This window comes from Canis lupus, chromosome 17, assembly GCF_003254725.2.
Source record: "Canis lupus dingo isolate Sandy chromosome 17, ASM325472v2, whole genome shotgun sequence".
In the NCBI taxonomy this organism is placed as follows: domain Eukaryota; kingdom Metazoa; phylum Chordata; class Mammalia; order Carnivora; family Canidae; genus Canis; species Canis lupus.
The window spans coordinates 61,537,032-61,560,101 of NC_064259.1; the positions used below are offsets into that span (position 1 = coordinate 61,537,032).

Below are 23,070 nucleotides of genomic sequence, written 5' to 3' on the forward strand. Positions count from 1 at the left end.
GGATCTTTTGCCTTACCATATGAATTTTATAATCGGTTTCTTGATAACCAAAAAATAATTTGCTGGGATTTTGACTGAGAACACATTGAATCTACAGACCAAGTTGAGAAGAACTGACATCTTGACAATATTGATTCTTCTGATCCATGAACATGGAATACCATTCCATTTATTTAGTTCTGTTTGATTTTGTTCATCAGAGTTTAGTAGTTTTCCTCATATTTATCTTACACATATTTTGTCAGATTTATACCTAAGTATTTTATTGTGGAGTGGTGCTAATGTAAATGGTATTGCATTTTTAATTTCAAATTCTACTTGTTCACTGGTATATGGGAAAATGATAGATTCTTATGTATTAATCTTTGTATCCTTCAGTCTTGCTATAATTCCTTATTAGAGCCAGGAGGTTTTTTGTTAATTTTTTTCAGATTTTCTATGTAGATTATCATATAATCTGCAAACAAAATAGTTTATTTCTTCCTTCCCAATCTGTATACTCTTAATTATCCTATTGTATTAACCAGAACTTCTAGTACTATGTTGAAAAGGAGTAGTGAGAGGGGACATCCTTGCCTTAAACCTGATCTTAGAGAAAAAGATTTGAATTTCTCATGACGTTATTTTTACTGCCTTCCATATTTTGAAATGGTGGTAATAATTCAAAATTATTCATTTATTACCAAGTATTAAAAGATTTTTAAAATTTTATTTGAGTATGGTTGACACACAATGTTACATTAGTTTTATGTTAAAATATCCATACTACCTAAAGCAGTCTACAGATTGAGTGCAATCCCTATCGAAACACCAACAACAGTCTTCACAAAACTAGAACAAATAATTATAAGATTTTTAGGGAACCACAAAAGCCCTGAATACCCAAGGCAATCTTGAGAAAGAAAAACAAAGCTGGAAGTATTACAATTCCAGATTTCAAGATATACTGCAAAGTTGTAGTAATCAAAACAGTATGAGACTGGCACAAAAACAGACACATAGATACATGGAATAGAATAGAGAGCCTAGAATTAAACCCTAGCTTATACGATCAATTATTCTTTGACAAAGGAGGCAAGAATGTACAATATGGAAAAAAGACAGTCTTTTCAATAAATAGTGCTGGGAAAACTGAATAGCTACATATAAAAGGATGAAATTGGACCACTTTCTAACACCATACACAAAAATAAACTCAAAACAGACTAAAGACAGAGGCATCTGGGTGGCTCAGTCCGTTAAGCATCCGACTCATGGTGTCTGCTTGGGTTCTGATCTGAGTGGTGATTATCAAGCCCCGTGTCAGGCTCTGCACTGAGTGTGAAATCTGATGAAGTTTCCCTCTCCTTCTCCCTCTAACCTTCTCCTCTCTGCACTCGTGTGCTCTCTCTCTCTCTAAAACAAATAATTTTTAAACATGAACTAAGGACATAAATGTGAGACCAGAAAACATACAAATCCTAGAAGATAACACAGATAATCATTTCTCTGACATTGACCATAGCAACATTTTTCTAGATGCATCTCCTAAGGCAAGGGAAACAAAAGCAAAATACTATTGGGACTACATCAAGCTTTTGCACAAAAAGAGAAACAATTAACAAAATAAAAAGCAATCTACTGAATGAAAGAACATATATGAGAGAAGAAACGATGTTTTTGATAAGGGGTTAATATCCAAAATATATAAGAAATTTGTACAACTCAACATTAGAAAAAAAACAGTTTGATTTAAAAATGGGCAGAGAACATGAATAGACACTTTTCTAAAGAAGGCATACAGTTAGCCAACAGACACAAGAAAACATCACTATCAGAGAGACCTGCCCATGCTCTCTCTCTGTCTTTCCAATTAGTAAATAAAGTCTTTCAAAAAAGTAAAAGTGAAAACAAAGAATTAGGGAAGATTGCAAACATAGAAAAGCATTAAAAATGTCCCTCCTGTAGTTGACCCTGTTCTCTGTCTATTGATGCCTCTGAAGCCACCAGGAGAGAACAGAGGAGAGAACAATGATGACAAAAACAGGAAATGAAATCACTCTATGCCAATTTACTGAACAGATTCTGTTTTATTGTTTCAATTCAACAGAATGCAATAATAGAAGTTGCAGAGGGACATGAGGTCTATGCTTTGGGATTCCCAGGGCAGCCACTGATAGGTGGAATGAGGTCAGGATATGAATTGTAGAGAAACATTTTCGGCTTCTGGAAACCACTGTTGAGGTATCCTCTGGCCAGAGCTCAAAGGTTTACTCAGATCTCTCCACCATTCAGGGAGGTCAGGAGAAGAGGGGGTCAGGGTTGACTTCAGCAGCAGCCTCCAGATGACTGACTGCTGCCCCCTCCACAGCAGCCCGAGCCCCCCGAGGGCTGACTGAAACAACCAGAGCCCCCCGAGGGCTGGCTGCAGCAGCCTGAGCTCTGGTGTCTCTGGCGGTGGGACCTGTGACGCCTGTGGTGGCTCAGGCAGCAGCCACCACCCCCGGAGCTGGAGCCACAGCAGCCGCCACCCACAGAGCTGGAGCCACAGAAGCCGCCACCCCCGGAGCTGGAGCCACAGCAGCCCCCAGAGCTGACACTGCAGCAAGAAGAGACTGGGGGGCACTTTGGAGGACACTTGGGGGGGCACTTGGGGGCGGGGCACTTGGGAGGGGGCTGGCACTGCTGCTGGTTCTGCTGGCAGGACATCTCAGTGGGCAGGGTCAGGACCTGAGGGAGAGTCACACAGTGAGTCAGACCCAGGACACAGAGCCCCCCCTGCCCCACCCCTTCCTGCTCTCAGTATCATTTCTAGTGCCTTTATTTGATGAACTGTTTAAATGGAGTCCTTGATAATTCCACCCTGGAAGTTTCATTATTTCTAATACTTAGGCATATTCTCTCCCACTACGTCCTTTGCGTCTCACAATTTCTATTTTAAGGTAGGCAGGGATTATTCTGTCTTTCAAAAGAAGGAGATGGAGGCAAAACCAGTATGAAACAAAATCTATCATGATTAATTATCTGGTAAGTGAAGGTGGTAATTTTTTCTATCTTGTCAACCAGAACTCTCAAACTGGCCAGCCTGGAAACCAGATCAGAATGTAAGTATTCTCTCTAAGAAAGAAAATTAGGAACTGTTACTTCCTAGATCATTTTGTTCTAGGACATGTAGATAGAAATAGATGGTCTGGTAGGCTGGCTGTTCCCACATGCATACTTTCTTACTGCGGCAGCTCAAGAATGGTATGTTTGTGCAGGTAGGGGATCCGAGTTCGGACACCCCAGCTGCAGTGTGATACCCTGCCATTTCTAGCACACCTGAAGCCTCATCCTGTATCTTAGCACAGTGATTCTGATCTTGGTGTCTCTGACTTCCTCAACAGACACCCAATTCCATTTCAGATCCATAGATATGTGGGATTCAGAGCTACCCAAAGCATCCTCAGATTAATTCTTTCTCTGTTGGTTGAGAATTACCGGCTCATCTTGGCAAAGATGGTCACAATTTATGATTTTACTCTCAAATGTAACATCTTGTTAAAGCTGTTCTAGCAGAGCCTGATGGCCAGTGCTTCTATTCCCTCTGACCTGAGAACCTTGACAGCTAGAGCTCAGTTTGGTACAACACAGAGGCACTGCTGTCCACTCTTCTCTCAGGGACTCAGCAGTGTACTCTCCCATCCATGTTTTCCTTTAGTCTTCGCGAGGCCTCTCTCCCCCTCCCCACATGGCCTCCAGCCCCCAACACCCTCTCTCACTTGCCCCTCTGCTCTGGTCTAAGCTCCCTCCCAAGAGATACTTACCAGTGCAGTAAGTCTGTAAGCACCTCAGGAGAGGAGTGTATGGAGCCACTCTGACCCTGAGGCCCTTTTATCCTGGCTTTGGGCTCTGTCCCAGCCTGTGAGACAGGACCTGAGCATGACAGTACTGCCTCATGCCACCCACATGGTCCTGTGACCTGTGACTGGTAGTGACTGGCAGCCGCTCCCTGCCTCCCTCTATGGGAACCCAAGGTAGCTGCTCCCCGCTTGGAATAGAACTACTTAGAAAATGTGGCAGGGGAGAAAAACTGCAAACTTCCCCCACCTTACTCTCCCGCTGTTCCTATAAGATACCTTCCTGGCTCAGTTTTGGAGCGTGAGTTCCCAATGTCTCTTTTCTTGCCCCTCAAATCTTAATTCAATGTTTTAATCTGGTTTAAACCACGTTTCATAGAATCCTCCAATTCTTTATCATCTTATACGTGAGTGTGTGTGTGCACACATGTATGTGTGCTAGAGCAACCAAGAAACTGCTTGAGGAATCAGACCCTGGTTCTGCCACCTGTTACCTGCGTGGCCTTCTGAAAAATACCTCATCCTTCTTGTCCTCAGTTTTGTCCATCTACAATAAAGATAATATAAAAATAACTTTTGGGGGCATGTGTGAGAGAACCAATGAGCTAATGCAAAGAAAATTTCTGGTAGAGAGTTTGTAACATGCCATATTTTTAAACAAATGCCAACACATTCTTTTTTTTTTTTTTTAATTATAACTGTTTTCTAAGGAGAGTGAATCTGGTTAGAAAATATAAGACTTTTCTCTTTTGTTGAAATTGTTGGTAGGTTTTAGGAAGATAGTATGAAACAGGAATGAAGTTTTATAGATAAGGGAGAGAGAAAAGATCTGGTCTACCAGTGAGACTGAGAATTCAGAATTTCCAGGGGTCCTGTGGGAAGGCTGAAGTGAAGTCCACAGATGAGAAAGAGGAAAGGCAGCAAGGAAACAGTGAGACTGTGTAAGGCTGGGCATTGCCCAGCATAAAGCAGCCAATGGAAAGATACCCGTAGTGGAGTGGAGGCCAAAGTATGTTTAAGAACAGGCATAATTAAGACAACACATGATTTTTTGCCTCTTTCTGTTTTCTAAGCTTCTCCCAACTCCTAGTCTCTAAGGCCTTAATTCAGTTATATGAACACAGACTTTTCTTGAAAGTAGTACTGGTATTTTCACATTTTTAGGGGATAAAGGAAAGAGTCAGAGTTCACATCTGGGTTGATAGTAAGTCAGAAAAAGAGCCCTATCTATGACGGTGCAAGGTTATTAAATAACTAAACCACTTATCAGATGAAAAAGAATCAGAGCCAGAGAGACTGTGTGAGGGAAGTCTACTGCCTCCAGGCATGGGAAGAACTCTGGGATTTCCCAGATCCTCAATGGATGTTAATTCCATAACACCCAGGTCACTTGGTGTGGTATGAACCCTACTAGTATGTGGTTGAGGCATGTGTGTGTGCGCGCGCGCACCTGTGTGTGTACATGTGTGTGTCTATATGTACTTCTACTTAGAGATATTACAGAGACTATGAGAGAGACCACATATGTGACTATGTGTATGTGGGTGTGGGTGTGCACAAATACACATCTGTATATCTTACCATGTTTCTTTTAGCCCCTAGTAGCCCCTAATGTCCAGCCTTCCCTGAATTGTTCTGCCTCTTGCCTATCATATTTCCTCTTTGTTCTGCTCCTCCTTGGCTTTCAATTCCTCATTGATTGCTATTTGTTGGATTCTAGCCCTCTCCATCAAGAGTATTTACCCCAGATCATTAAGGATGTTTCTTCTTGGGGTCCCTGTGTCCACGATGGGCTCCAGTCTCTACTGACTGATGGTTGAAGCCTTTTGCGGTAGTATCCTTACTACATCTCCAGTTTAGGCTTTGCTACCTCTTTTTAGCAAAGTTCTTTTTAAGCTAACATGGCCTATTTTCTCTACTTTGAATTTATTCTCCCTGTTAACCCTCCATGCTTTGTTCCATGATCTATGTACTTCTAAAACTGTGCTGTTTAAATGTAACTTGCTGTGGTATCCTGTGTGAGTCTTCTCTCAAATACACTTATAACAAACTCTCCTTGAAAATGAATGGAAAATATCAGAGAGGGACACAGAACACGAGAGACTCCTAACTCTGGGAAACGAACAAGGGGTGGTGGAAGGGGAGGTGGGCAGGGGATGGGGGTGACTGGGTAACGGGCACTGAGGGGGGCACTTGATGGGATGAGCACAGGGTGTTATGCTATATGTTGGCAAATCGAACTCCAATAAAAAATTATACAAAAAAAAAAAAAAACCCAAACAAACTCTCTTGAATCCCAGCTTGGGTCTTATATTTCTATATTCCTCATCAGCTCTAATACAGCACTATGCATTCCATGGATACTGAGTTCAAAAATCCATTCATTAATACTAGCACTAACTTTACTTTGATTGTGACTTAAGCCGTTATCATCAGGATTCTCACTATGAGATATTCACATTACTGTGTCCTAGCCTTATCACCTTGCAGAAATCTGCCAGCAAATTATCTGGGTGTGGGTCATATCGTTTCAAAGAATGTATTTAATGTGAGTGTGATTAAGCTATTAATTGCTGGTTCACATAGGGAGTTCTGATTCAGGAACCCAACTCATCCATTCCAAGCATGATGAGACTTGTAAGCTATTCTGTCAGTGTCCTGACCCCACAAAGATCAGCACCCAAAACATCAGGCTGACTTGGGCTTAGGTGAAAAGATAACAGCATGATGTAACATTGAGGACTGGCACTAGATCTCAAGGGATTTATATAAACAATGGGTACTAGCAAAGGATGAATTTTCTGAGACAGTGTATTTCTTATGTTGTCAGGCTCTCATAATCTCAGGAGATAGGAAGGAAGAATGTTGAGACCTGGTAAGAATTAATTCAGCCTCAGTGTTCTCGAGCCAGCAACTATAAGTCTCTATAGTACAAACAATAAGTCAATATTCCAAAATTACTAAAATACGCTCCTAACTGTTCCTTTATAATAGGTAAATTATTTTAAGCATGGCAAAAAATATTGACAAATTTCATCACATAGGAAAAAAATTCTGTATGACAGAACACATCATTTTTTAAAATTATGGAAACATTGATCAAATAAGGAAAAAATAAAATCTATAGGTCAGTAATGGAATTAAAATTCATAATAAACAGTAAGTTCTTACAATTTTAAAGAAAATAAATAAAACGATCTACAAAGCAACGAGCTAAGCATAGGAACAAATAGCTTAGAAAGAAATATAAGTGACTACTAGATTTTGAAACATATTGTTTTATGTTTGTGCATACAAATAACCAAAGAACTACATATAAAACAAGGATGACTTTCCAGTAATGAGTTCTGGTTAGATTTATTCCTTTATACTGAACTGGAAAAGACTTAGGATGGATAACAAAGTTCACTATTGCTGATCAGAAATAGGTCTTGGTGTTTTTGGAAATATAAATTGCCATAACCATCTGGATGGAAATTTGATGATTCATTTTCAACACATAATTGTTGTGTATATAAATTAAAATTTTAAATAAGCCTACTGTAAAATGAGCATAATTGCTTTAATATAGCAATTGAGCTTCTAAGAATGTAACCCAAGGAGAAAGAAAAGATTTGATAAAGAAAATCATGTAAGGGACTCCTGGGTGGCTCAGCAGTTGAGTGTCTGCCTTCGGCTCAGGTCGTGATATGGGGTCCTGGGATTGAGTCCCACATCAGGCAGGCTCCCTGCGAGGAGCCTGCTTTCCCCTCTGCCTGTGTCTCTGCCTTCCTCTCTCTGTCTTTCATGAATAAATAAATGCATGAAATTTCCTTAAAAAAAAAAAAAGGAAAGAAAATCACGTGAATAAGAATGATTACCACAAGAAATAAAAATAATACTAAGAGTTAGAAAAGTTCCAAGATATAAGATCAGAATACAGAATAAATTAGATTTATATTAATAGAAATAAAAGATCCAAAATTACAATTTTAGAAGTTGCTATTTAAAATAGGAAAAATTATAGTATCTAAAATATTAATGTAAAATATTTTTGATAAAATAAGGAGTCTTTACTGAAAGGCATTGCAGAATATCAAAATAGAGATATATCATATTCTTGAATGGCTCAAAAGGAAAATCATGAAAATATCTGACAATCCTTCACATATCAATGCATATATTTAGCAATATTCTATCAAAATTCTAAAGATGTTTTCTTTTCCTTTATTTTCATTTGTGACAAGTGACAAGCTGCCTCTAAATTATTAACCATGCATACATGCACAAGCGTGTACTAGTTGCCGAAGGGGAATGAGAAATATGAGGCACAGTTGTGTTGTAAAAGGATTTATTAAGAACATCCTTTGGAAGACAATGTTACATAAAGGATACTGAGCAAATGAGACTTGAACCTGCATCGTCTCAGAAAGGAAATTATCATGGTGTAAAGCCCTAGGAATGGGGTAGGGAGAGACATGTTTACAGTATAGCCAATGTGCCAGTTCTTGGGAAGCCAACAGAAACTGGAATAGTTGTACAGAGTCATGCTGCACAGAGCCTTGACTGTCCCTAAAAATGCTGGCCTTGATCCCTGAACACAGTGGAGCCCTGGATGAGGCTATCTTAAGGTCACGGGCAATTTTTCCTGGAGTGGGGGATGGTAGAGAGAAGCATGTGTTCTCCCCAGTGCATTAAGAGAAACCATGACAGATGAGTGGCAGTGGAGCACCAGGAAGGCCACGCACTCTGAGATATCTGATGGTTAGAGTAACAGACAAGGTGGATTCTCTCTCTCTCTCTCTCTCTCTCCTTTTATCTGTATCTGTGTTTATATCTACATCTCTATGTCTACATAATATATAGAATTATCCACATATGTAATACACACATGCATACATCAGTTACAGAGCCTAACATAGTGACAGTCATGTACGCACATACATTTCACAAGCTGTTGGTTCTCCTTGCCTGTTATGACCCAGGGATAGATATTATTGAGTCATGTCGGGTTCATCCCAGGCTCTGGAGAAGTATTGTGGAGACTTCTGGAGGGAGGACTTTCTTCTCACAATTATCCAGGTCTAATTTGTCTTTATCTAATTAATTTGCTTATTTTTTTAGATATGTTGCCCTCTAGACATGGAAGGAACACCTGCTACATGCCACATTGACATTAGTCTTTATCTTACTCTCCTAAAAACGTTCCCCCAAATTCCTTCAAAGAACCTTGTGTCCATGTAGAAGCAAAGCAGCGACACTGGAGATTCCTACTGAATGAGTCCCAAGCCCTCCTGTTCTATAAGGTCTTCCCACCTCCTAGGCCTTGGGGCTTCCTCTCCATGGGGCCTTCTCCCACATACACCCAGCCTGGATCCCTCTCGCTGTCTCTCCCCCTTCGTGCTTTCTCATCCACAGGCTCACCCTCCTCCGGCCTATAAGACAGATTCTCATCATCCCATGCAAAGTAGTGCAGCTTTTCTCTCTGTCTCCTCCTCAGGAGTATTGCTATATGAAAATGTATGAAAGACCTCAGTGGGAAAAAATGGTCATTTAAAAAGTCAGATGGAAAATAGCTGTGCTCTGAAAACAATCCATTCCCTTTTAATTATTGATGGATAGATAGTTCACATGTGAGTGTCCACTGTGCTTCCCTCCCATGATTCTACTGACCCTCATGACACCATTGAGAGTCATTTCTGTCTCCTGCTTCAACGTTGAGGAAACCAAAACTGAGAAAAGTTAGGTGATTTTCACAAGATCACATGGCTAATGACTGGCAGGACCAGGATTCTGTCCCAGGTGGATCTTACTCACTTCTAATCCAGGCTTTTCACTGTGATGGTGTGAACACGTAGGTACACGCACACGCAGGCACACACCCGTGCATACACACATGCATTTGCATACACGCATACACACAGGATCTGCCAGCATGGCAGGGACAGAAGCAGAGAGAGGTAGACGTTTCTGTGGGTCTTCATTCAAAGCAGACACATCAGGGCGTTAAGACAGGAGGGGTTGGGGGGGGGGGGGAGTTGCTAGACTCCAAGAAGGCTATGTGAGGAACAGGCAGCTATAAGAATGAAGTGGCACTTGGTGGCAATGTCCTGGGCCTTGTGGGGAGACTGGGAGGCACTGCCAGTCATCACCTGTCACAGGATCATGTGGATGGCAGGAGGCTGTCTCCTCGTCCTGCCCAGGTCTTGTCTCGCAGGCTGGAGGCAGAGCCCAAGACTGGGATTGGAGGGCTGGCCCCTTGATTCTGTTCCACTCTGAGATCCACTATAATCTCTCCCATCCCCATAAATAATTAAAACCAAACCACTAACAACATCTTTTTCAGAATTGCACACTATTTACGGGAGGCATCCCAAAATGCTACTGTGAATCATGAATATTTCTTCTATCTGAATTATTACATTGGTCACCTGTACTAGATATATTCTTAAACTACTGATGGATATTAGTTCCAAACTTTGACTATGCCCTCCCCTAAATTGCATGTCATTCTGTTGTCCTATCATGATGGGGACACTCAAATCCCACCTCTTGTTTTATGCATCACGTGACATATCACTCAAATGAGATTATAGCAACTTACTTTACGTTATGGCTTGGGTCCTATATTTGTTTACCTCCATTGATTCATATAGGGCTATGCAGAGTGAGTAGTTAATGGTCTTAAAATCCTATTACTAGCAGTAGCATTGACTTTTCAAGTCACAAATACCTATTCCTGATGAATGAGTTCACTCCCATAGGAGACCACTATCTGAAACACGTTCAGTGAGGTGTGTTGGCCACATTGTGCTAAGAGATCTTCCCCTGTTTCACCTGGGTATGACTTTTGTTCTCTTCTGTTGGGAGAGGTCATCAAGAGGATGTGACTGCTGTTTGACCCATGAGCTACATGGACCTTGATAATTAAAGACTTCTTGCCCCTTCCCCGTCCTTGACATGTGGATTCTAGTTCCTTCCATGCTCCCAGAGGCTGCTCTAAGGACACAGCCTTGAGATGGGGATGTGGCATTGAGACCACCTAGATATATGACTGAGCCCAGTGAAGATTTGGAAGGAAGGTATGGAGATTTATCTGTCTTGCAGCTGCCCAGTTCTAGCCTCTTAAGTTTCCTTGTTCATCAAACCTGCTGTCTACAAATCTGTAGTGGCCTGAGGCTTTCTTTGCTCTCTCCTTGCCCTATGTCGATAGAAGCTAGTTTCAGATTATACCAGGGAAGCTCCTGAGCAGCTTGGAGCCAACATTCATGCTGTCCCAGAGGACTTGGTAATGCAGAAGCGATCAGGACATGGATTCCTGCTCCTGATTTGTGGAATGATGGGGTTGAGATGCCATCTGATCCATGCCTCTGCCTCTATGCAGGGCAACGCCCAAACCGTCAACTGACCTGACTTAGATGTAGGCAGTGAGTCAGTAGCATAGTTGTACTATGAAGACAAGATTTTAAGCTTTAGCTGAAAATCTCACGGCTTTATTAACAGTCCAATATATAAACATTTGACGAGCGAAGCATTGGCTTTCTGAGGTTTTCCATTTGTCAAAGTGTCTGTTGCACCTGTCTTCTTTTTGTCAAGCAGAGTACCATGCCCAGGTTACCAACCCCAGGAGAGCACTCTAAATACTGCTGCCCACTTCATCTCAGTATCAGACTCGCCAAAGAAAACACAATGCAGTCAAGCACTAGGTGGAATACCATTTCACTCATGTAGAGAGGATACGGAGTAAGTAAGACTGGTGTCCACAGTTGGCATTGACACCCCTCCCCATAGCCAGCACCACTCCTCTCATGTTGTAGTGGAGAAACCTTGTCTCCCCACTCAGAGCACAGATGTAGCAATGGAGGTGGTCAGGTGCCAGCTTCTTTATCTGAGTGGCCCTCAAAAGACTGCATCCAGGGGCAGCCTGGGTGGCTCAGCAGTTTAGCGCCACCTTCAGACCCCAGGGCATGATCCTGGAGACCTGGGATTGGGTCCCACGTGGACTCCCTGCATGGAGCCTGCTTCTCCCTCTGCCTGTGTCTCTGCCTCTGTGTGTGTGTGTGTCTCATGAATAAATAAATAAATAAAATCTTAAAAAAAAGACTGCATCCACAAAACCTCTTTTCCCAGCACCATCGTCAACTTTTCATTATCTCATGGAATGAAGGAAGCATTGCTGAGATCTAACAGAAACAATGCAGACTGAGAAACTAGCTTTTCTCCATTTTTTCCGTGCTTCTAAGCCAGCACCAAGCAAATCTGCAATCTTTATTTTTTCCATCTTACAAACCCTTTAAATTATATTAAATTAAATTATAAATGAGGAAGCAATATTCTTAGAGTCTAGGTGAAAATTCAGTTACTATTTTAAATAACATCTTTTAAAGTTACATTTTTCTTTTTATTTTATTTTTTTTAAGTTTTATTTATTTATGATAGTCACAGAGAGAGAAAGAGAGAGAGAGGCTGAGACACAGGCAGAGGGAGAAGCAGGCTCCATGCACCAGGAGCCCGACGTGGGATTCGATCCCGGGTCTCCAGGATCGCGCCCTGGGCCAAAGGCAGGCGCCAAACTGCTGTACCATCCAGGGATCCCTAAAGTTACATTTTTCTGAGTCTTGCTACTAATTTTTTCATATGTACCTCATATTTATCTCAACTATGCTGGGCTCTCCCATTACTTCTGAATTATTACAGTGTAATAATTCATTTCTTTTCTTTCTTTTCTTTCATTTTTATTTTTTTAACTTTTTTGACTCAAAGTCATAGAATGTTTATGTTATGTTATGAATGGTACATTCATTTAAGCTTAATTCATCTGCCCCAATAAATATATTTGAGAGTTAATGAGTCACCCAAATCTTTATGCTAATTTGCATTCTCAAGAACAAATCATAAGTGATCATTTGCACATCACCTGGTGAATTTTGTAACAACAATGAGTTTTGTGAGCTAATTTTTGAAATGTATTATGAACTTGAGAGCTACCTCCTAAAAAACGAATTCATCTAAAGTCCATAGTTTACATTACGGTTTACTCTTGGAATACATACTATAGGTTTGGACAAATGTATGATATCTATCCATAATTATGGTATTATAGGGAGTATTTTCACTGCCCTGAAAATCCTTGGTGTTCTGCCGATCACATCTCTCCTATCCTATCCTTCAACAACACTCTGATCTCAAAAAGATAAAAAGAAACACTGACCTTTCACTGTCTCCACAGTTTTGTCTTTTCCCTATGTCATATAGCTGGCATCATACAGCATATAGCTGTTTCAGATTGTCTTCCTTCATTTAGTGATACATATTTATAGTTCCTTCATGTCTTTCCATTGCTTGACAACTTTCTTTTATAGTGCCAGATAACATTTCATTGTCTGGATATATCACAGTTCATTTATTCATTTACCGCCTGAAGGACATGGTGGTTGTGTCTAAGATTTGGCAATTGTGAAGAAAGCTGCTCTAAATATCTGTGTGCAGGTTTTTGCATCTACACAAGTTTTCAACTCCTTTGGTTAAATACTATAAGATTGGTTGATCATATGATAAGAGTACATTTACTTTTTTATAAGGAACCACTAAACCATCTTCCAAAATGGCTGTACCATTTTGCATTCATACCAGCAATAAATGAGAGTTCCTGTTGCTGCATCTCTTTATCTGTATTTGGTGTTGCCAGTGTACCAGATTTTGGGCATTCTAATAGGTGTACAGTGGTATCCCATTGTTTTAATTTGTATTCCCCTGATGACATATGATGTGGAGTATCTTTTCACATGCTTATTAGTTATGTATACCTTCATTGGTGAGGTGTTTGGTAAGGTCTATTGTCCTTTTTTTTTTTAAGCTAAGTTGTTTGCAGTCTTATTGTTGAGTTTTAAGAGTTATTTATATGTTTTGAATAATAGTCCTTCATCATATGTGTCTTTTTCAAGTATTTTCTCATAGTCTGTGATTTGTTTTATCACTTTCTTAACTTTGTCTTTTGCAGAGCAAAAAGCTTTTAATTTAATCAAGGCTAGCTTATCACTTATTTTTTTTCCTGTATTGTAGCTTTAGTGTTGTTTCTAAAAAGTCATCACCTTAGGATGACTGGATGGCTCAGTTGTTGAGCGTCTGCCTTTGGCTCAGGGCATGGTCCCGGGGTCCTGGGATGGAGTCCCACATTGGGCTTCCCCCCAGGAGCCTGCTTCTCCCTCTGCCTATGTCTCTGCCTCTCTTTCTGTGCTTCTCATGAATAAAATAAAATCTTTTTTAATATAAATAAAAAATAAAATAAAATAAAAAGTAATCACCAAACCCGGGTTAGTTTAGGTCTTCTTCAATAGTTATCTTCCAGGAGTTTTATAATACTTGATTTTACATTTAGGTCTGTAATCCATTCTGAGCTAATTTTTATGAAAGCTATAAGGTTTGTGTCTAGATTGATTTTTTTCTTTTTGCTTGTAGATACCCCCTTTTTCCAGCATTACTTGTTGAAAAGACCACTTTTGTTTCATTATATTACTTTTGCTCTTTTGTCAAAGCTCAATTGACTATATTTCTGGGTGTCTGTTCTGTTCTATTGATCTATTATTCACTATTTTCTTAATGTCAAATAGTCATGATTATGTAGCTTTATAGTAAGTCTTAAAGTTGGGTAGCGTCAGTCCTACAACTTTATTTTTTTCCTTTGATACTGTGTTGGCTATTCAGGATCTTTTGCCTTACCATATGAATTTTATAATCGGTTTCTTGATAACCAAAAAATAATTTGCTGGGATTTTGACTGAGAACACATTGAATCTACAGACCAAGTTGAGAAGAACTGACATCTTGACAATATTGATTCTTCTGATCCATGAACATGGAATACCATTCCATTTATTTAGTTCTGTTTGATTTTGTTCATCAGAGTTTAGTAGTTTTCCTCATATTTATCTTACACATATTTTGTCAGATTTATACCTAAGTATTTTATTGTGGAGTGGTGCTAATGTAAATGGTATTGCATTTTTAATTTCAAATTCTACTTGTTCACTGGTATATGGGAAAATGATAGATTCTTATGTATTAATCTTTGTATCCTTCAGTCTTGCTATAATTCCTTATTAGAGCCAGGAGGTTTTTTGTTAATTTTTTTCAGATTTTCTATGTAGATTATCATATAATCTGCAAACAAAATAGTTTATTTCTTCCTTCCCAATCTGTATACTCTTAATTATCCTATTGTATTAACCAGAACTTCTAGTACTATGTTGAAAAGGAGTAGTGAGAGGGGACATCCTTGCCTTAAACCTGATCTTAGAGAAAAAGATTTGAATTTCTCATGACGTTATTTTTACTGCCTTCCATATTTTGAAATGGTGGTAATAATTCAAAATTATTCATTTATTACCAAGTATTAAAAGATTTTTAAAATTTTATTTGAGTATGGTTGACACACAATGTTACATTAGTTTTATGTTAAAATATCCATACTACCTAAAGCAGTCTACAGATTGAGTGCAATCCCTATCGAAACACCAACAACAGTCTTCACAAAACTAGAACAAATAATTATAAGATTTTTAGGGAACCACAAAAGCCCTGAATACCCAAGGCAATCTTGAGAAAGAAAAACAAAGCTGGAAGTATTACAATTCCAGATTTCAAGATATACTGCAAAGTTGTAGTAATCAAAACAGTATGAGACTGGCACAAAAACAGACACATAGATACATGGAATAGAATAGAGAGCCTAGAATTAAACCCTAGCTTATACGATCAATTATTCTTTGACAAAGGAGGCAAGAATGTACAATATGGAAAAAAGACAGTCTTTTCAATAAATAGTGCTGGGAAAACTGAATAGCTACATATAAAAGGATGAAATTGGACCACTTTCTAACACCATACACAAAAATAAACTCAAAACAGACTAAAGACAGAGGCATCTGGGTGGCTCAGTCCGTTAAGCATCCGACTCATGGTGTCTGCTTGGGTTCTGATCTGAGTGGTGATTATCAAGCCCCGTGTCAGGCTCTGCACTGAGTGTGAAATCTGATGAAGTTTCCCTCTCCTTCTCCCTCTAACCTTCTCCTCTCTGCACTCGTGTGCTCTCTCTCTCTCTAAAACAAATAATTTTTAAACATGAACTAAGGACATAAATGTGAGACCAGAAAACATACAAATCCTAGAAGATAACACAGATAATCATTTCTCTGACATTGACCATAGCAACATTTTTCTAGATGCATCTCCTAAGGCAAGGGAAACAAAAGCAAAATACTATTGGGACTACATCAAGCTTTTGCACAAAAAGAGAAACAATTAACAAAATAAAAAAGCAATCTACTGAATGAAAGAACATATATGAGAGAAGAAACGATGTTTTTGATAAGGGGTTAATATCCAAAATATATAAGAAATTTGTACAACTCAACATTAGAAAAAAAACAGTTTGATTTAAAAATGGGCAGAGAACATGAATAGACACTTTTCTAAAGAAGGCATACAGTTAGCCAACAGACACAAGAAAACATCACTATCAGAGAGACCTGCCCATGCTCTCTCTCTGTCTTTCCAATTAGTAAATAAAGTCTTTCAAAAAAGTAAAAGTGAAAACAAAGAATTAGGGAAGATTGCAAACATAGAAAAGCATTAAAAATGTCCCTCCTGTAGTTGACCCTGTTCTCTGTCTATTGATGCCTCTGAAGCCACCAGGAGAGAACAGAGGAGAGAACAATGATGACAAAAACAGGAAATGAAATCACTCTATGCCAATTTACTGAACAGATTCTGTTTTATTGTTTCAATTCAACAGAATGCAATAATAGAAGTTGCAGAGGGACATGAGGTCTATGCTTTGGGATTCCCAGGGCAGCCACTGATAGGTGGAATGAGGTCAGGATATGAATTGTAGAGAAACATTTTCGGCTTCTGGAAACCACTGTTGAGGTATCCTCTGGCCAGAGCTCAAAGGTTTACTCAGATCTCTCCACCATTCAGGGAGGTCAGGAGAAGAGGGGGTCAGGGTTGACTTCAGCAGCAGCCTCCAGATGACTGACTGCTGCCCCCTCCACAGCAGCCCGAGCCCCCCGAGGGCTGACTGAAACAACCAGAGCCCCCCGAGGGCTGGCTGCAGCAGCCTGAGCTCTGGTGTCTCTGGCGGTGGGACCTGTGACGCCTGTGGTGGCTCAGGCAGCAGCCACCACCCCCGGAGCTGGAGCCACAGCAGCCGCCACCCACAGAGCTGGAGCCACAGAAGCCGCCACCCCCGGAGCTGGAGCCACAGCAGCCCCCAGAGCTGACACTGCAGCAAGAAGAGACTGGGGGGCACTTTGGAGGACACTTGGGGGGGCACTTGGGGGCGGGGCACTTGGGAGGGGGCTGGCACTGCTGCTGGTTCTGCTGGCAGGACATCTCAGTGGGCAGGGTCAGGACCTGAGGGAGAGTCACACAGTGAGTCAGACCCAGGACACAGAGCCCCCCCTGCCCCACCCCTTCCTGCTCTCAGTATCATTTCTAGTGCCTTTATTTGATGAACTGTTTAAATGGAGTCCTTGATAATTCCACCCTGGAAGTTTCATTATTTCTAATACTTAGGCATATTCTCTCCCACTACGTCCTTTGCGTCTCACAATTTCTATTTTAAGGTAGGCAGGGATTATTCTGTCTTTCAAAAGAAGGAGATGGAGGCAAAACCAGTATGAAACAAAATCTATCATGATTAATTATCTGGTAATTGAAGGTGGTAATTTTTTCTATCTTGTCAACCAGAACTCTCAAACTGGCCAGCCTGGAAACCAGATCAGAATGTAAGTATTCTCTCTAAGAAAGAAAATTAGGAACTGTTACTTCCTAGATCATTTTGTTCTAGGACATGTAGATAGAAATAGATGGTCTGGTAGGCTGGCTGTTCCCACATGCATACTTTCTTACTGCGGCAGCTCAAGAATGGTATGTTTGTGCAGGTAGGGGATCCGAGTTCGGACACCCCAGCTGCAGTGTGATACCCTGCCATTTCTAGCACACCTGAAGCCTCATCCTGTATCTTAGCACAGTGATTCTGATCTTGGTGTCTCTGACTTCCTCAACAGACACCCAATTCCATTTCAGATCCATAGATATGTGGGATTCAGAGCTACCCAAAGCATCCTCAGATTAATTCTTTCTCTGTTGGTTGAGAATTACCGGCTCATCTTGGCAAAGATGGTCACAATTTATGATTTTACTCTCAAATGTAACATCTTGTTAAAGCTGTTCTAGCAGAGCCTGATGGCCAGTGCTTCTATTCCCTCTGACCTGAGAACCTTGACAGCTAGAGCTCAGTTTGGTACAACACAGAGGCACTGCTGTCCACTCTTCTCTCAGGGACTCAGCAGTGTACTCTCCCATCCATGTTTTCCTTTAGTCTTCGCGAGGCCTCTCTCCCCCTCCCCACATGGCCTCCAGCCCCCAACACCCTCTCTCACTTGCCCCTCTGCTCTGGTCTAAGCTCCCTCCCAAGAGATACTTACCAGTGCAGTAAGTCTGTAAGCACCTCAGGAGAGGAGTGTATGGAGCCACTCTGACCCTGAGGCCCTTTTATCCTGGCTTTGGGCTCTGTCCCAGCCTGTGAGACAGGACCTGAGCATGACAGTACTGCCTCATGCCACCCACATGGTCCTGTGACCTGTGACTGGTAGTGACTGGCAGCCGCTCCCTGCCTCCCTCTATGGGAACCCAAGGTAGCTGCTCCCCGCTTGGAATAGAACTACTTAGAAAATGTGGCAGGGGAGAAAAACTGCAAACTTCCCCCACCTTACTCTCCCGCTGTTCCTATAAGATACCTTCCTGGCTCAGTTTTGGAGCGTGAGTTCCCAATGTCTCTTTTCTTGCCCCTCAAATCTTAATTCAATGTTTTAATCTGGTTTAAACCACGTTTCATAGAATCCTCCAATTCTTTATCATCTTATACGTGAGTGTGTGTGTGCACACATGTATGTGTGCTAGAGCAACCAAGAAACTGCTTGAGGAATCAGACCCTGGTTCTGCCACCTGTTACCTGCGTGGCCTTCTGAAAAATACCTCATCCTTCTTGTCCTCAGTTTTGTCCATCTACAATAAAGATAATATAAAAATAACTTTTGGGGGCATGTGTGAGAGAACCAATGAGCTAATGCAAAGAAAATTTCTGGTAGAGAGTTTGTAACATGCCATATTTTTAAACAAATGCCAACACATTCTTTTTTTTTTTTTTAATTATAACTGTTTTCTAAGGAGAGTGAATCTGGTTAGAAAATATAAGACTTTTCTCTTTTGTTGAAATTGTTGGTAGGTTTTAGGAAGATAGTATGAAACAGGAATGAAGTTTTATAGATAAGGGAGAGAGAAAAGATCTGGTCTACCAGTGAGACTGAGAATTCAGAATTTCCAGGGGTCCTGTGGGAAGGCTGAAGTGAAGTCCACAGATGAGAAAGAGGAAAGGCAGCAAGGAAACAGTGAGACTGTGTAAGGCTGGGCATTGCCCAGCATAAAGCAGCCAATGGAAAGATACCCGTAGTGGAGTGGAGGCCAAAGTATGTTTAAGAACAGGCATAATTAAGACAACACATGATTTTTTGCCTCTTTCTGTTTTCTAAGCTTCTCCCAACTCCTAGTCTCTAAGGCCTTAATTCAGTTATATGAACACAGACTTTTCTTGAAAGTAGTACTGGTATTTTCACATTTTTAGGGGATAAAGGAAAGAGTCAGAGTTCACATCTGGGTTGATAGTAAGTCAGAAAAAGAGCCCTATCTATGACGGTGCAAGGTTATTAAATAACTAAACCACTTATCAGATGAAAAAGAATCAGAGCCAGAGAGACTGTGTGAGGGAAGTCTACTGCCTCCAGGCATGGGAAGAACTCTGGGATTTCCCAGATCCTCAATGGATGTTAATTCCATAACACCCAGGTCACTTGGTGTGGTATGAACCCTACTAGTATGTGGTTGAGGCATGTGTGTGTGCGCGCGCGCACCTGTGTGTGTACATGTGTGTGTCTATATGTACTTCTACTTAGAGATATTACAGAGACTATGAGAGAGACCACATATGTGACTATGTGTATGTGGGTGTGGGTGTGCACAAATACACATCTGTATATCTTACCATGTTTCTTTTAGCCTCTAGTAGCCCCTAGTGTCCAGCCTTCCCTGAATTGTTCTGCCTCTTGCCTATCATATTTCCTCTTTGTTCTGCTCCTCCTTGGCTTTCAATTCCTCATTGATTGCTATTTGTTGGATTCTAGCCCTCTCCATCAAGAGTATTTACCCCAGATCATTAAGGATGTTTCTTCTTGGGGTCCCTGTGTCCACGATGGGCTCCAGTCTCTACTGACTGATGGTTGAAGCCTTTTGCGGTAGTATCCTTACTACATCTCCAGTTTAGGCTTTGCTACCTCTTTTTAGCAAAGTTCTTTTTAAGCTAATATGGCCTATTTTCTCTACTTTGAATTTATTCTCCCTGTTAACCCTCCATGCTTTGTTCCATGATCTATGTACTTCTAAAACTGTGCTGTTTAAATGTAACTTGCTGTGGTATCCTGTGTGAGTCTTCTCTCAAATACACTTATAACAAACTCTCCTTGAAAATGAATGGAAAATATCAGAGAGGGACACAGAACACGAGAGACTCCTAACTCTGGGAAACGAACAAGGGGTGGTGGAAGGGGAGGTGGGCAGGGGATGGGGGTGACTGGGTAACGGGCACTGAGGGGGGCACTTGATGGGATGAGCACAGGGTGTTATGCTATATGTTGGCAAATCGAACTCCAATAAAAAATTATACAAAAAAAAAAAAAACCCAAACAAACTCTCTTGAATCCCAGCTTGGGTCTTATATTTCTATATTCCTCATCAGCTCTAATACAGCACTATGCATTCCATAGATACTGAGTTCAAAAATCCATTCATTAATACTAGCACTAACTTTACTTTGATTGTGACTTAAGCCGTTATCATCAGGATTCTCACTATGAGATATTCACATTACTGTGTCCTAGCATTATCACCTTGCAGAAATCTGCCAGCAAATTATCTGGGTGTGGGTCATATCGTTTCAAAGAATGTATTTAATGTGAGTGTGATTAAGATATTAATTGCTGGTTCACATAGGGAGTTCTGATTCAGGAACCCAACTCATCCATTCCAAGCATGATGAGACTTGTAAGCTATTCTGTCAGTGTCCTGACCCCACAAAGATCAGCACCCAAAACATCAGGCTGACTTGGGCTTAGGTGAAAAGATAACAGCATGATGTAACATTGAGGACTGGCACTAGATCTCAAGGGATTTATATAAACAATGGGTACTAGCAAAGGATGAATTTTCTGAGACAGTGTATTTCTTATGTTGTCAGGCTCTCATAATCTCAGGAGATAGGAAGGAAGAATGTTGAGACCTGGTAAGAATTAATTCAGCCTCAGTGTTCTTGAGCCAGCAACTATAAGTCTCTATAGTACAAACAATAAGTCAATATTCCAAAATTACTAAAATACGCTCCTAACTGTTCCTTTATAATAGGTAAACTATTTTAAGCATGGCAAAAAATATTGACAAATTTCATCACATAGGAAAAAATTCTGTATGACAGAACACATCATTTTTTAAAATTATGGAAACATTGATCAAATAAGGAAAAAATAAAATCTATAGGTCAGTAATGGAATTAAAATTCATAATAAACAGTAAGTTCTTACAATTTTAAAGAAAATAAATAAAACGATCTACAAAGCAACGAGCTAAGCATAGGAACAAATAGCTTAGAAAGAAATATAAGTGACTACTAGATTTTGAAACATATTGTTTTATGTTTGTGCATACAAATAACCAAAGAACTACATATAAAACAAGGATGACTTTCCAGTAATGAGTTCTGGTTAGATTTATTCCTTTATACTGAACTGGAAAAGACTTAGGATGGATAACAAAGTTCACTATTGCTGATCAGAAATAGGTCTTGGTGTTTTTGGAAATATAAATTGCCATAACCATCTGGATGGAAATTTGATGATTCATTTTCAACACATAATTGTTGTGTATATAAATTAAAATTTTAAATAAGCCTACTGTAAAATGAGCATAATTGCTTTAATATAGCAATTGAGCTTCTAAGAATGTAACCCAAGGAGAAAGAAAAGATTTGATAAAGAAAATCATGTAAGGGACTCCTGGGTGGCTCAGCACTTGAGTGTCTGCCTTCGGGTCAGGTCGTGATATGGGGTCCTGGGATTGAGTCCCACATCAGGCAGGCTCCCTGCGAGGAGCCTGCTTTCCCCTCTGCCTGTGTCTCTGCCTTCCTCTCTCTGTCTTTCATGAATAAATAAATGCATGAAATTTCCTTAAAAAAAAAAAAGGAAAGAAAATCACGTGAATAAGAATGATTACAAGAAATAAAAATAATACTAAGAGTTAGAAAAGTTCCAAGATATAAGATCAGAATACAGAATAAATTAGATTTATATTAATAGAAATAAAAGATCCAAAATTACAATTTTTAGAAGTTGCTATTTAAAATAGCAAAAATTATAGTATCTAAAATATTAATGTAAAATATTTTTGATAAAATAAAGAGTCTTTACTGAAAGGCATTGCAGAATATCAAAATAGAGATATATCATATTCTTGAATGGCTCAAAAGGAAAATCATGAAAAATATCTGACAATCCTTCACATATCAATGCATATATTTAGCAATATTTCTATCAAAATTCTAAAGATGTTTTCTTTTCCTTTATTTTCATTTGTGACAAGTGACAAGCTGCCTCTAAATTTTATATGAAAGAGCAAAGGTCTGGTAATCACCAAGATAATCTTAAAGAGGGGAACAAAGTTATGGAACCTATGTGATATCACAATAGATTACACACCTATAGTAATTAAGGCAGCAGGATATTCTCACTGGGACAAACAAATTGGCAGTGAAAAGAATGATCAGGCCAACTATAGAGCTGTACAAATGTGGAAACTCAGTTATGATTGAGGAGGTATTTCAAATTAGTGGGGAAAATAAAATATTTGATTATCATAGACAACTGATTTTTCATTTGGAAAAAAATGTTAAAAAATATAAAATGTACAAAAATTCCATTCTTAGTTAAAAAAAAGCCCTTAATTTTAAAAAGAAAATGAGTTTTTACAGCTTTTTAAGGAAAACAAAATTCTGAACAGATTTCTGGGCTTACGGATGGTTGAGACTTCTTAGAGTCATGAAAAGTGCAAATAGCATTGTAAATGTTGCAGAGATAGAGCTATATTAAAAAGTGAAATATCTGCTCATCAA

General features: G+C 39.9%; 1 protein-coding gene and 2 long non-coding RNA genes across 4 annotated transcripts in view; 1 reads left to right on the forward strand and 2 right to left on the reverse strand.

Annotated features, from left to right (window-relative positions):
* LOC112663927 (keratinocyte proline rich protein) overlaps window positions 1-23,070 on the forward strand; it is a 109,938-nt gene that overhangs the window by 65,003 nt on the left and 21,865 nt on the right. The window lies entirely within an intron of this gene.
* Window positions 2,050-3,999, reverse strand: LOC112663930 (uncharacterized). Its single transcript, XR_003139445.2, has 2 exons — window positions 3,786-3,999; window positions 2,050-2,709 (listed from the first exon to the last, which is right to left on the reverse strand). It is a non-coding gene; the product is annotated as an uncharacterized LOC112663930 (long non-coding RNA).
* On the reverse strand, window positions 16,551-18,502 carry LOC112665033 (uncharacterized). The gene is made up of 2 exons (XR_003140176.2): window positions 18,287-18,502; window positions 16,551-17,210 (listed from the first exon to the last, which is right to left on the reverse strand). It is a non-coding gene; the product is annotated as an uncharacterized LOC112665033 (long non-coding RNA).